General features: G+C 43.0%; 1 protein-coding gene across 5 annotated transcripts in view; it reads left to right on the top strand.

The window, feature by feature from the left end:
- The first annotated feature begins 1,961 nt into the window (after positions 1-1,961).
- Foxn3 (forkhead box N3) overlaps positions 1,962-13,833 on the top strand; it is a 392,487-nt gene continuing 380,615 nt past the window's right edge. For all 5 annotated transcript variants that reach the window (XM_027931570.2, XM_071607611.1, XM_071607612.1 and 2 more), the window contains exon 1: positions 1,962-2,091. The gene's annotated coding sequence lies outside the window, so the exon portion shown is untranslated. The remainder of the gene's footprint in view (positions 2,092-13,833) is intronic.

A 13,833-nucleotide genomic window follows, 5' to 3' on the forward strand; every position in this document is an offset into this window, starting at 1 on the left:
TTGGCCGCCTTGTAGCTGAAATACCTTGACTTTTCAGGCGTTGGAAAGCCTTTCAGTATGGGCACGTAGATAACCAGTTTCCACAGAGAAAATCTCACTCCTCTGTGTGTAAAATGGGGCCCAGTCTTAGTCTCTGAGGGCCAGCAGAAAGGTACCCGGGGACTGTAGCCTTGCACCGTCTGCCAGGGTACCCTGGATAGATAACCCCAGGACAGAAATCTGAACAGCGAAGGGTTCACCAGCCATCTTTCTCCTTTAGCAGAGAGCAACATGTATTCAACTAGCCTCATTTTTCCAGGCTGTAAATCTCTGCTCTGCTCCAGATAAGGATGACTAAAGGACCCTACCTGCAGGGTTGTTTTGGATACCTCATCCCCCACAACGCTTAAGGAGAAATAGCTGGAGGCCTTGATGTACTTGAAAAAGCCTGTGGGAAGTTCTAGAGGCCAAGGTTGGGATTCCAGCTGCTCTGCTCACCAGCTGTGTGATTCTGGACAAGACTCTTCACCTTCTGAGACCTCCATTTTCTCATTTGAAAATTGGGGATTATAATATCTGTTTTCTCACAGAGGTGTGGTAAAGATCACATGAGATGCATGTTCCAGTACTTTGAAGATCTACAAGTGTAACATAGTACAACATAAGTCAGCAGAAGGGGTGCCTTTGATGTTTAATTAATACTAAAAATCTTCCATTACATTTATTTAGCTATAATTGGAAGGGGTGAAGGCAAGAGTACTTTTCAAAGGGATTTTTTTTTTTTTCTGCTCCAAAAATAAAACTCAGAAAGCACATATTTGATTTTCTTTTTGGTATAAACCACAGCGCCATTACTACGAGCAGTTTTACAGAATTGTGACCTTCAAACTTGGTGATACCAGACTGAAAGAAAACTCCCAGTCTCCAAGGCTTTCCAACAGGCTTTTCAAACCAAAGCACTATTATTTTGAATTAAGAGCTAACAGAATTGTCCTCTTAAATGAGCACTTACCAGATGAAAAGTTGCTTTCCAGGTGGCCTGCAGTAAATGAATGAGCCAAGAAGTTGCTGGAAGCCCTTTTGGGGGCAAACCAGGGGAATTTGATATGAATGTGTGTCAAACTGCCTCTCCCCTGTTGTGAAAAAGAAACTAAGAACTTGGTCTTCCTAATTGTACACGAGCTGATTTGTGTATCAATCTAGGATCATAATTTACTTTCAGTTTATGGAATTTGTGAATTTTCGCATTTGTTTTAATTTGTAATTAAGTTTTCTCTATGAGGCACGCCATATGCCACCATTAATTCTCTCTCGTTGATTTCTTAGGAGAGACACGAGTGCATATTTTGATGCAATTTTTGAGGTCTTTTGAAAATCAAATGACTATGTGCTTAGCCATATGGGGCTTTGTTATTTAAAATAGCATATTATAAAGTAAGAGAAAGCAACATGCAAAAGGACCTGTTAACGGGGGTAGGGGGGTGGGGGTGGGGATATTGGGAAACTATTTAAAACATGGTTTTAAACACACAAATTTTCAACTTTCTCTCTTTTTTTGCATTTTACTTCTGAAATCTTTCTTTATCGATCCCGTCTGGAATGCCTCCTGTCTGGTGTGAACGCACACGACATCCCAAGCGCCCGGGACAAACCTCGGTGCTTTACAACTGGGGCTGCAGACGCCAACATCTGCCTTCCGCGAGTTCGGCTGCAGCCCACGTCTGTCACTTAACATCTTCGGCCAGGATTGGAGCCCCTCGGTCCCTCAGCACCGACCGACCGCGGCGGCTCCTGAGAGGGACCGGAGGGTGGGCGGGGTTCGCGGGGTTCCCCGGGGCTCCGGAGCTGCCGGCCGTACGTGCGGGCTGCAGACCGGGCCGCGGGGCGGGCGGCGGCGGCGCGCGCTAGGACCCAGCAGGGCTCCGGGCCCGGGTGGGAGCGCGCCGCCGACCCCGGGCGGGCGCCGGGCGCTGGAGCCCGGGTTCCGGCCGCGATCGGCTGCAGCTCGGCCGGGAGACGGCGCGACCCGGCGGCGGGACCACCCGCGAGTGCAGCGCCGCCGCAGCCCCCCGATGCGGCCGCGAGGAGCGGCGGGGGGGCGGGCGATCGAAGGTAACGGAAGCGGGGCGCGCTCCCCGCCGGCGTCCCCGCCGCGGTTTAGCATTGTCATGAGGAGCCCGCGCCCCGGCCGCCGCGGGGCCGGGGCTGGTTCCACGGTGCCCGCCCCCGTGTTTGCACCTAGTTTCCGATGGATTTATAGCCTGCAGCCCCAGATGGGGAAGAGCCGGGGGGATGGCAAGTTGCTTTATTTTCATTAGTTTTGTCTCAAAAGTAAGTTCATTTAAAAAAAAAAAAAAAAGAAAGAAAGAAAAGAAAAGAAAGAAAGAAAAAGGAAAAAAAAAGTTTCTCTGGAATCTGTAGGTAGGTGTTTTTGGAAAAAAAAAAACCTAACAATTAAAAAAAAAAATCGCCGGCAAATGGATATTTATAAAAATCACCGTCTAATGGGTGTGATCCTGCTAATGACTCCTGGGGAAGCCCGCTTTGGTGGGGTCCCCCGCATGACTTTTGTTTTTCAAGGGACCAACGTGTTAAATGTGGAGTTTGGCTGGGGCAGTTTGCAGCCCTTGCTGTCGCAACTGTTTTGCTATCAATTATAAACAGAGTGTCAGATCTGTGGGCAGTTTAAACCTCTGTTCAAATACTGTAGCTGCTTATCCTGATGTGACACAGACAGATGAGAGTTTCCGTTGAAAGCAGCAAGAATATTTCTCTCTCTCTCTCTTTTTTTTTTTTTTGAGCAACATTGTTTTGAGGCGGAAAAACCACGATTGCCAGCCGAGGAGGCTGAAGAAACTGTATATTTCATGCTTTGTTTATACTCTGGGAGTGAAATTTGGGAAAGGGAAGCACGGTCTTTCTCGGAGCTTTTAATCGTGGGGTTATTAATTTATTTAATTTATTAGTTCCAATTGGTTGGGCTCGGGGAGCCCTCCGTCACAGGCTGTGCTTAAGGTGACACATTTGCTAGCAGTTGGGACACATGATTGCAAATGCAAAATGTGCCTCATCCAAAGGACTGGTCTGGTGGAAGCTCCCATGTGGCGCTGTCGTAGGCAGGGTGCGACCGGCTCATTGAGGAAAAAGGAAAGCGATTCCCTTTGCTAAGAAAGACATCCTGTTATATTCCTTTTGTTCCCGGTTATTCATTGATCGCCAGCTCTGCCTTAGACAGGGCGAGCAGCTCTGAGGGTGCAGAGCTCTGAAGACGGCACCAATGTCTGGAGCCCGCTCTAACTCTTGCACTGATTGGTCAGTTAGATTGAGACTTAGGAAAACAGTCACCCCAAACCCTCTTTTAAAATCGTGCCATAATTTCAGATGAGCCTTCTTGTGCATGGGTCTCTGCGAGATTTTTTTTTTTTTTTTAAATCCTGCTGCAGTTTGCACGAGAAAGCTTTATGTTTAATTTTTGGTTGTTGTTTCTATCCAGATAAAGTAGGCCATTTTGGTGACAAATTTCTTTGCAGACCTCAGCTACTAGCTTCCATTGATAGATGTATCACTTTACAAGACATTCTCAATGATTTCTGCTTCCAAGTTGTAGAATGCAAAGTTGTCCAACTTAGAATTAATTTTTCCGAACCGTTCTTGGATCAGAGTATTTAAATAGCAAAATCAGCAGATGGATGCCTAACTGTATCATTACTTTGATAATTTAAGTGCCTTTTGCGTTTGCATGTTTCACGCACTAAATCTAAGTCTTGTGACAGTGAAAGAAAAAGACAATGAAGAGCTCACCATCAAAATCAGCTTGTACACTGTGATAAGAAATTGTGGCATCTGCTTTGAGGAGAATGCATTTCATATCCATGGAAAAGGCTATTCTTCGGCATATAAGGCTATGAATTAGTAAACACTGTGAAATGTTGCCTCTGTAAGATGACTATATAAGCCTGTGGATGTCTTCATTTAGCCTTAAAGTGCCTCATTAAAGAAGCGCCCTCCCAGAAGTTGTTAAATGTATAAACACTTTTCTGATTGGTTTAAAAATTTAGACACAGGAAGTGGATGGTATCTAATAACCCATGAGTGGAGACATGGTTGTTATGGAAACTGAGAAGAGTAACCCCACCCCCCACCACTACATATACATCCACTACCATGACCACCACTTAAAAAAAAAAAAAAAAAAAAAAAAACCACCCTGCATGTCATCACAGATGCCTGGAGAACACGCTGGCTTCTGTAAGCTTTCCCACAGCATCTGTTGAAACCTGAGATCCTGCCTGTCAAATCAAGGTCATTTTACAACAACAACCAAAAATGCAGTCTCCTGGATTTCATAACTGTATTTTTATTGAAAATAGTTCAGGAAAAAGCCTGAGAGCCAGGATGAGCACTTATGCTTACTTAGCATTTTGCTACCTCTTGAGTTGTGCAAAGGGAAGGCTCAGAAGAATGTATTTTGTGCTTTTAATTTTGGATTGAAACTGAATTGTATGTCTAACTGCTAGCACAAAAAAAGAAAAAGAAAAAAAAAAATCCCCAAACTCTTGAAAGCTGCAAAGACTAGAATGTTACCTGTAGATGAAGAGTCATCTGGGGAAGGTATAATGGAGCTTTTCTGTTTGCAAGAGGGTTCAAAGTTGAACTGAAGCAATTGAGCTTAAAGAACTGTGGTATTTGGGGCCCCTGTTATGAGGCGGCATGCAGGGGAAACAGTCAGACTGTCCAGTGCTCCAGAAAAGTGTGAGGGAGGGTGTTCTTGGTAGGAAAGGAAAAACTCCTAAATGGAATACTGTTTCAAAACTGCAAATATTAGTATTCAGTTGATTTAGACTACTTTCCTCTTTGGTGGATGGAGAAAAGTGCTTTAATTTTTAGGATAATTTAGAGGGTCCTAAAATAATAGTTGCAACTATTTCACTATCTTGGTAACAGTGAGAAAAATAAAGAAAGGAGAAAAATTTGGACGACCTCACCCCCACTCATTTATTTTGCTAACTGAAAAATAACCTAAGTTTTGACTAAGGGTCGTCATCAAACCTTGTGAATATAAATCAAATGTGTTTGTTATATTTTCCTGATCTTGTCAATGGCCATCTTTACATTTTAAGTTCTTGATATTCATTTAGAAATATCTTCTTTTCAACATGATAATTCATAGCCTTGTATTTGTCTTAATTGAAAAGTGTCAGTTTTAAGACTTATTCAATTAACAGTTTGATCTCAAGAGCATCAACTTTCCCTTGTTTTCATTAACAAATTGTATGGGGGGAGGGATGAGATAGAAAGATTCCTAACTATATTTTAATGTTCATTTCATAACCTGCATTAGGGTTGTAGGAAACAGAGAGCTCAGAAGCAGCATAGCATCATTTGGGTGATTCAGTGTCTATTTCATGATCTTACATTATCAAATATTTAACTCGTTAGGACTCAGTGAGGAAGGTTAGATTTAATGGCACAACTGGTCTCTTTTAGCAAAGGATTTCCGGTAGGGAGCTTTCTTCTCTGCAAGTATGTTCATTGGCAGGAAACGGGTCAGTTGCTTGTTTTTACAAACTGAAGGAAATGAATTGGATTTCTTGGTTTCCAGAATTTACCTTCATTCTCCATTGTCTGTCAAATAGTTTTATCAGAACATTTCATTTCTAAAGGGACTTCTGGGAGTACAGTTAATTCACTTTGAATCTTTGGCATTTCTGTATTTCTTTTTGACTTTGGAATTAGAACAATTGATCGCTATATATAAAAAAAGAAAAATTGATTATTATACTACCATGTACAACTTATTTTACCAATGCATATTAGCAAGATGGTCAATAAAATTCCAGTTCATTTTTAGTTGTCAGCTAGTTACTACTCACTGAAGCTGGTGTTTTTATTATGGCTATGCTAAATTTTTAAGAATTATTCTAGAATCCCAACTAAGTGCCAGTCTTGAGTTTGGATTAATGTGGAGAAGTAAAGGGAGGGAGGCAGCTTCATTCTTTTCTTTGCCAATAAGAAAAATGTCTGTCAAAAATACATAACAGTTATATGCTAACCTTGCAGATGGCAAGAGTCAAAGTTGGGTTAGAATAGACCAAACCCAGTTTAGAGTACAACACATTTTAACTTTGAAGGCATTTACTGTGTCCAAATCTGAATTATTTGAGGCATGTTAGAAATAAGGATATTTAATTGTTTCAATTTATGTATGTTTCACATTTTGGAAAGGGCTATAAAAGGTAAACTTCTTTAAAGAAATGTGTGTATACCTCCATTTGCAGGGAACAGTCTGGTGGGGGAGGTTCAGAGAGCCCAAGGGAGAGAGAACCAGTTACTGCAATGTTTTTCACACATTTGTATAGACATCATTTTTGTTTTATATTTAGCACCAAGTGGAATCTTATGTAAGACTCTAATATAGGAATTGAATAAAAACAGAGTGACTCTGGGGAAACCCTGAGCCGAAAGCCTGCAGTCGCCCCTGGGGTGTGCCCGGAGCTCACCCTAGAACTTGTAGAACCCCTGCCAACACAGTTGGAAAGCACTGCCTTTAAAGTGCCCAGATATTCTTTAAAGAAGGCCCGAGGGAGCTGCTTACAGAGCCCTGTACTCTCTTAGCTAAAGAGAGAAGTTTGCCTTGACATTTTCAGAGGACCTGGGCTCAGAGTGGGCAGGAAGAAGGTAGTTGATAAGATAAACTGAAAGAAGCCCACAAGCAAATAGAAAAGGTATGGACTGGGCCACAGGTATGAAAAGCCCTGGCCAAGTCCGTGATGAGAGAAGGCAGAAAGGTATTTGTAGAGGTTCCTTATAAACCAGGGACCCCTTTTTTTATAAGTTAGAGGAACATCATGTGGAAATGCCTGAGATGGTTGTAATTTTCCTGGAAGGCAGGGGTACCATCTATTATCACCTCAGGATCTGTTCATGACTGTTATTCTATTAGTCAGTGAAAATAATTTCATATTAAGTGTCATTCATGAAATGAAAGTTTGCCAAGCTATATAAATCTGCTTGGCAGACTCCGTAGTGTTTTGAGTGTTGAGTCAAATGATAACACACAGATGATATTTGAATATCATCAAATATACCCACATTATCTCATCTATTAAGAGATTGAACTGAAATAGCAGCATGGAGATTGAGCTCAGTTGTCCCCTTTCCATCCCAGAGGCTACCAGGTTTCTAGGGGCTGTGGATGGGGGAATCCCCTTGAGTTCCACCTGTGATTTTCCTAACTGCTTGATTCTCATATGCACCGGCTGGGAGGGAAGAAGAAATCAACAGAGACTTCAGGCAAACTGTATGCAATCAGGTTTTGCTTCTTAGAGACACTGTACATCTCCCTGCACTGATTCTTGGGGGCTGCACTATTGGGGAGTCTATGGAAGTAGAAAAATGGATAGAAAAGGTAGGAAGGACGGTCCCTCTTCACCTTCTCTTAGTGCTTCTTTTGTGTTTGCCATGTTCTTTCGACCTGCGTGGGGTTAGAGATCATGGTTAAAAGAACCAGTGTTCCAGGAAACCACAGAGCTTCCAACATTTTTTAAAGAAAGTATTTTCTCTACAAAGATGAAACTGGTATAAGCATAAAATAGTCGTCCGGTGGTCGTGGGTAAAAATGATGTTGGATAACTTTTGTTCATGGAATCGTATTGAATAAAGCTTTTCATGGTTAGGCTGGTTAACTCTATCTCATTCTCCTCCCACCTGCATTTCAAAGAAGAAGGAGTGTGTACAGCCAGAGAAAACCAGAGGAACCCACCCAAGGTCATGACAGAGCAGCGCCTCCTTGGGAGGGGGCATTGCCCTCCTGTGTCCTTGGGGGCTTTCTTTTTGAAATAAAGGATGTGTGCCAGTTGCCAGGACATTGCTGAGGTTGTCAGTGCAGGACTTCCCCACACGTGACAGTGTGTGCTCAGTACCTTTGCAACTGCAAAGATTCAGACAGCAGCAAGCCCTTTGTGCAGAGGGGAGTTTCGAATATGATACAAGGTTTGATTTGAGATAACCTAAGAGATTCCTTGCCCAATACTTTTGCAGCCTTTAAGATGAAATCAATTACTCTGTAATGACTGGTTAATAAATGTCTCTAAATCAAGACCATCCTGGTGTTTCTTGTGACTAGATTTAACCTGTAGAAAAAGAAAGAAGTTGCTTTGAGTGAGTTTGGCAATCTCGGGTCATAGAGAAAAGTCACATTACATGGGGAAGGGGCTTTGGTGTGTCTGGTGTGACGCCCTATATTATTGTGTTTGATTCTCATAGTGACCTAGTATTAATGCACTACTACTATGATAATTTTAATAGGCATTGGTGTCCCCTTGTGCAGATGAAGAAGCTGAAGCAACCACGTTCCTAGAGCCACACATTCTTTGGTATCCCAATTAGTCCTCATCCTGAGCCCCACCTCCAGATTCCCTGCCCCACTGTTGACCTCACCACTGTTTCTCTGACCATTTCTGTTCCAGGGTTGATGGCATACCCTTCCACATTTGAAGTGGTCTCCCTCTGGGGGTGGCATGGGAAATATTTGCTATGATTCTGGTAAGAATTTGATTCTTAGCTTTTTCAGTTCCTGAATCTGACCATTAGTGATGGGAGGGACTTTTTAGGTCCCTTGTCAGTGATTATTTTTCATTCATCTGTATCTTTTAGATTTTCCTTCTTCAACCCCTGAGCATATTCACTTACTCAGTAAACAAAAAGTTTTAACCACAGGATACAATTTTTCTGAATTACAAAGTATCATACTCAGTCTAACTGTTGGTGGCATCTCTAACCCACAAAAACAGATTTCCTAGACAACACTCACTTGTATAATTGATATGAACTGCTCAGCACATTCAGGGGTACAAAGACAATAGCATCTCCTCCCTTTCACATTAAAAAAAAAAAAAAAAAACTGGTTTAAGCCACCTGCAGGATGTCTAGTACCTTGTCCTGGGACCACCCCCTCCTAAGTCATACAGATACCATGTAGGCTCCTAGGGACCAGGCTGGGGAGGTCAGTTTGACTCTGTCATCTGAACAGAGAGCTCTGCTTGTAGGCGGACTGGTGGGGGGGAGGGGGGATTACAAGTTAAATCGTCTGCTGAGCATCCCACCGTGCCTAGTATGCGGTTGACCAGGTGAAACAGGAAGGATTTTGAGTGTTGAGTAGAATAACACAGAGATGCTATTTGAGTATCATCAAATCTACTCACATTATCTCCTCTATTAGGAGATTGTAGTAAAATAGCAGTGTGGAGATTGGGCTCAGAGTGACTGTCCCCTTTATATCCCAGAAGTGACCAGCATTAAGGATTTCTAGGTGCAGCAGATGTACACATACCCAGAGAAGTATGTGCCTGGTGCTTTCTAATTCCCTCGAAGAGGTCAGGCGGATGATCAGAACTTGATGAAACTCACTCATATTTCTTAGGTCTGAGTTCACACATTCACATGCATGAAGTCAAAAGAATTGACAAGGGCTAAAGACATGTATAAATTCAGGAAAATTACCCACACATTTATTCAGTGAGCATTTATTGAGCAGCTACTGCATACCAGGAATTATGCCTTTGAATAGGGATAAAGGATGAAGAAATCACTGGCAGACAGTATTCCACCTGCTCTGTAACAGGTTATTAACTGGAAATGTCCACACCTGTGACTCTTTTTGAAGTTCATATTCTAAGCTGATACGGGGATGTCCCTTCTGGGATCCTTCTTGGAGGTTTTGTGCCTATTGTAAGGAGCATTGGTGAGTGGGTAGTTTACTTTGGGATCGATCCCAGGAAGACACCAGGTGGGGGACACAGTAGGAGGCGAGGCAGAGATCACTTTGGGCAGAGAGCCTGTGGGGACAATGCCCTCGGTCACCGGTGCAGGACCACTCTCAAGGGTGCTGATCCCACCACTTAAGGTCTACATGCGAGCTGGGGGCAGGCTTCATCTGAGAAGGGGCTGGGTGCCTCTGCGCCCTGTGCGGTTGTAGGCTGCTGGAGGCCTGGCTACCATGGGCTGAGAGGAGATGGCCTGCAAGGGAAAGGCCAGGGTCTGGGTGCTTCTACTCCCACTGCATATTCCTGAGCTCCTTCCATGACCTTGGAAGTGTAGATGTTCCAGAAAAATACTCACTTTTAATAGTTCTTTGATCTTCAAAATGAATGAAGGAAAGACCTGAAAGAGCCGTGTTTTTGTTTTGTTTTTTTCTTTTAGTCTGAAGAATGGGGACAAGAGATGACCTAGAGCCTAGACCTTTCAGCAGAAGTCTTTGGTGAGGGCGCTCCTTCCCTCTCTGTTCCAACCATCCTCCTGGTTTCCCAGGTTAGGAGCTTGGACAGCCATTCCTTTCACCCCACATGCATCTAGTTCACCCCCGGGACCCCATGCTGCTTTCTTAAAGTGCCCCCCATACTCATCTCCAGTTCTGATGCTTCCCCCAGGAATGCTGCACATGACCTCAGGGGCCTGTCCCCCCAGCTACTTTCCGTCCTTCACTCCTGAAGACTTCTGCCCCTACCCTCCTCTCAAAGTGCGGGCTTTGACACTGGACTTCCTGTTTTCAAACTTTGTCTCTGCCCCTTCCAACAGTGTGACTTTAGGCCAACTACATAACCTGAGACTCAAGCCTTAGGTGTCGTTTCCACACCTAATATGGAAATAAAACTCAATAATGTGGGAATCCTAAAATGATTATTGTGGAGGCTAAAACAGGCCCCTGAAAAGCACTCGGTACAGAGCCTGGCACATAGTTTCAACTCAAATCATGGAGCTGTTTTTCTTGTTATATTGTGAATATCATTATCTCTTTTGTTTACTAAGGACCTAGGGTGGCTCCCTGATGCCCATCTTACCAACTCTGACCTCCTCTGCCTAACTTTCAAGTCCTTGAATAATCTGACCCCACCCATCCTGCCCAGGATCTGATAGGATCCCTTCGTCCCTGAACTTGCCTTGTCTTGTCCTTCCAGCTGTCCTGCACCTTGCATGTTTTTTCCCTGGCTGTGACCACCGCTCCCCCCCCCCCTTTTTGTTTGTTTCTGTGACACAGAGTTGCCAATTTTGCCCACTTAAAAACTCTGGGTGCAGAGAACATGCCTTTGGTTCATTTTGTCTGCTGCCAAACTTCCTCCCCAGCAGCCCCCTCTTGATCACCAAGAGGGACAGCTGTTGATCACACCTATTTAACCACTAGTTGGACCTGATAATCCAAATAGTCTCAGTCTCTGAGAGGGCAGTACCATGGCCTAATGTCAGTTCCCCCACTCACCTGCCCCCAGGTTTTGCTTTGATGGAGTTCTGGAAAGGACGGTGAGCTCGCCCTTCTTTTGGTTTCTTTTGGAGGTGAGTGAGCTCCTGATCCTGAGGTGGGATGGCCTCTGCTCTCCAGCGCGCTGCAATTTCAGCTGCCCAGTGGGTGAGGGCTGTGATTTTCTAACACCCAGTCTAGCAGTGGTTTTTCAAAGACCTGCAGAGAGATGTAGACACATTGTTGATGAGATTCTAGTTAGCCTGCAGGTACACTTGTATACAGGTGGTCTGATGATGTGGGATTCTCTCACAGAGACAGGGCACCTGGGCATTCAGCAGGAAGCAGCATTTATCAGTGCCAGCACTGGCCCAGCAGGTTTGTATCGGAAGACTGAGTGCCCTTGAGCAGGAGGCGATACCTCCTCTACTCCTGGTAGTTACTCCTTCCTTGCCTGCTCTTTGTCTCCTGCAAAACTCAGTGCATCTTCTGATTGGGCATTCTGTGTCTGTAGTATACAGTTGCAACCCTGTTACAACAGAGCTGTGGGAGGTGCACACTGATGGTGCCCTGTTATCTTTCCTTTGTTCTGAGAAAGTCCCTACCACAGTGAAGCAAAAGCTTTTATACAATAAAATATAGTTGAAACAGAGGTTTCACAAGATGTTATTCTTGCTACCCTTAGTTTAGTATTCCATTAGTCTTGGTTAATGAAGAAAACACTGGTTAGGATGAAATACATGACTCACAGTTTGTAAAACAAAAACAAACAAACAAAAACTTGTCTGGTCATCCTCTTGGCTGTACCAGGTGCTACTCTTCTTGCCCAGGTGTCCCCCAGCCCAGTACCCTTGGTCAGCAGTTTGAGGGTGAGCCCCACTGTCCATCAAGCCACTGGTCAGGCGATCTTTTCACACCCTCCTCTGGCCACAGCAGACCCTGGTGCAGGCCGGCTGCTCCCCAGCATCAAAAGTATACAGTTGGGCTGGGGGTGTGGCTCGTGGTAGAGCACTTGCTGAGCATGTGTGAGGTACCATATATAAATACATGAATAAAATAAAGGTTCATCAACAGCTAAAAATTTTTTTTTTAAAAAAGTGAACAGTTATATTCCAACCAATGGTAAATGAGTATCTCCGTTGTTTTATATTCTAACTGTCCTTATTGTCAGACTTGAGAATTTTTCCCAATTAAGTATAAAATAATCCATTGTCGTTTTAATTCTCCTGGTTAACAAGAGGGAACGTCTCTTCATGGTCATTGGTCATGACCATGGTTGCACAGGGTTTGGGTGTGTCCCCAGGTGGTGGTGAGAAAGGTGGTGAGAGGCAGGGCCTAGTGGAAGGCCTTTGCTCTTGGGAAGGATTAGTCCTGATCTTGTGGAGTGAGACTAAAGGAAATTGTTATAAAAGAGCAAATATGGCACCTTGGTCCCTCCCTGGCTTCTTGTTCCACCATGAGATCTCTTCCTCTCTCATGTGCTTCTGCCATGTCATCTGCCATATTATGATGCAGCCCAGGGGATCCTTACCAGGAGCTGAACAGTTGAGGCTGCCCAATTATGGATATTAGCCCCCCTAAAATACAAGCTAAATAAACCTCTTTTCTTTTATAAGGTACTTAACTTCAGTTATTTTGTTATAGGAATAGAAAATAGACTAATATGACATACATATTTCTTCATTTGTGGAATACCTGTTTACCTGTCATATTTCAGCCTTGATTCACCCAGAACTGTTTATTTGTTTATCATATGAAGCCGGTATAAAGTTATTTTTTATATTACATATAGATACAAACATGCACACACAAAAAATATCTTACACACATTACATACATAAATATCATATATATATATAGTATGTATGCTTGTATCTAGCCCACAGTTTCATCTGTATCTATATAGCAGCTTCTTGATAGATATATAGATATTTACTTGATCAAGGGAAACTTATTTTTATTGAATTACATATACAAAATGAGGACAAATCTAAAGCTTGATGATTTTTTTAAAAGTGAACATACCCGTGCGACCAGAACCTAGATCAATAAGTAAAGTATCACTGTACCCAAAGCATCCCTCTTCTGCCTCCAAAGTCCCTGTCCTCTGCACGGCCATTACTCTCCTAACTTTGAACATCATAAGCAGGTTTTGCCTGTGTGTGAACTTTATATGGAAGTAATCATATAGTGTATTATCTTTGTGTGTTTTTTCTCCTACACACCAATTATGTTTCTGAGAATTCATACAGGACCGGTTGTTGCATGTAGCAATAATTCGTTGCCCTCTCCTATAGTTTATACAATTAAGAGTGCTGGTTTTGAATTTTCACGGATATGTTTTTTTAGTGAACACATGCTATATGTTTTTAGTGAACACTGCTAGGTATGTACCTAGCATAGAACTAATTGTTTTGTCAAAGGTTATGCATATGTTCAAGAAGTGGAATTGGTGGAATTGATTTTGTATATTATTCTTGTATCCTGAGGCTTTTATCAACCTTATTATGTTTTTGTAAATTCTTTTGGATTTTTTATGTGGATAATCATATCATTTGCAAAAGATGGCATTTTTTTTTTTTTTTTTTTGCCAATCCTTATGTCAGTTATTTCTTTTTCTT

This window comes from Marmota flaviventris, chromosome 2 (genome assembly GCF_047511675.1).
Source record: "Marmota flaviventris isolate mMarFla1 chromosome 2, mMarFla1.hap1, whole genome shotgun sequence".
NCBI classification, from domain to species: Eukaryota; Metazoa; Chordata; class Mammalia; order Rodentia; family Sciuridae; genus Marmota; species Marmota flaviventris.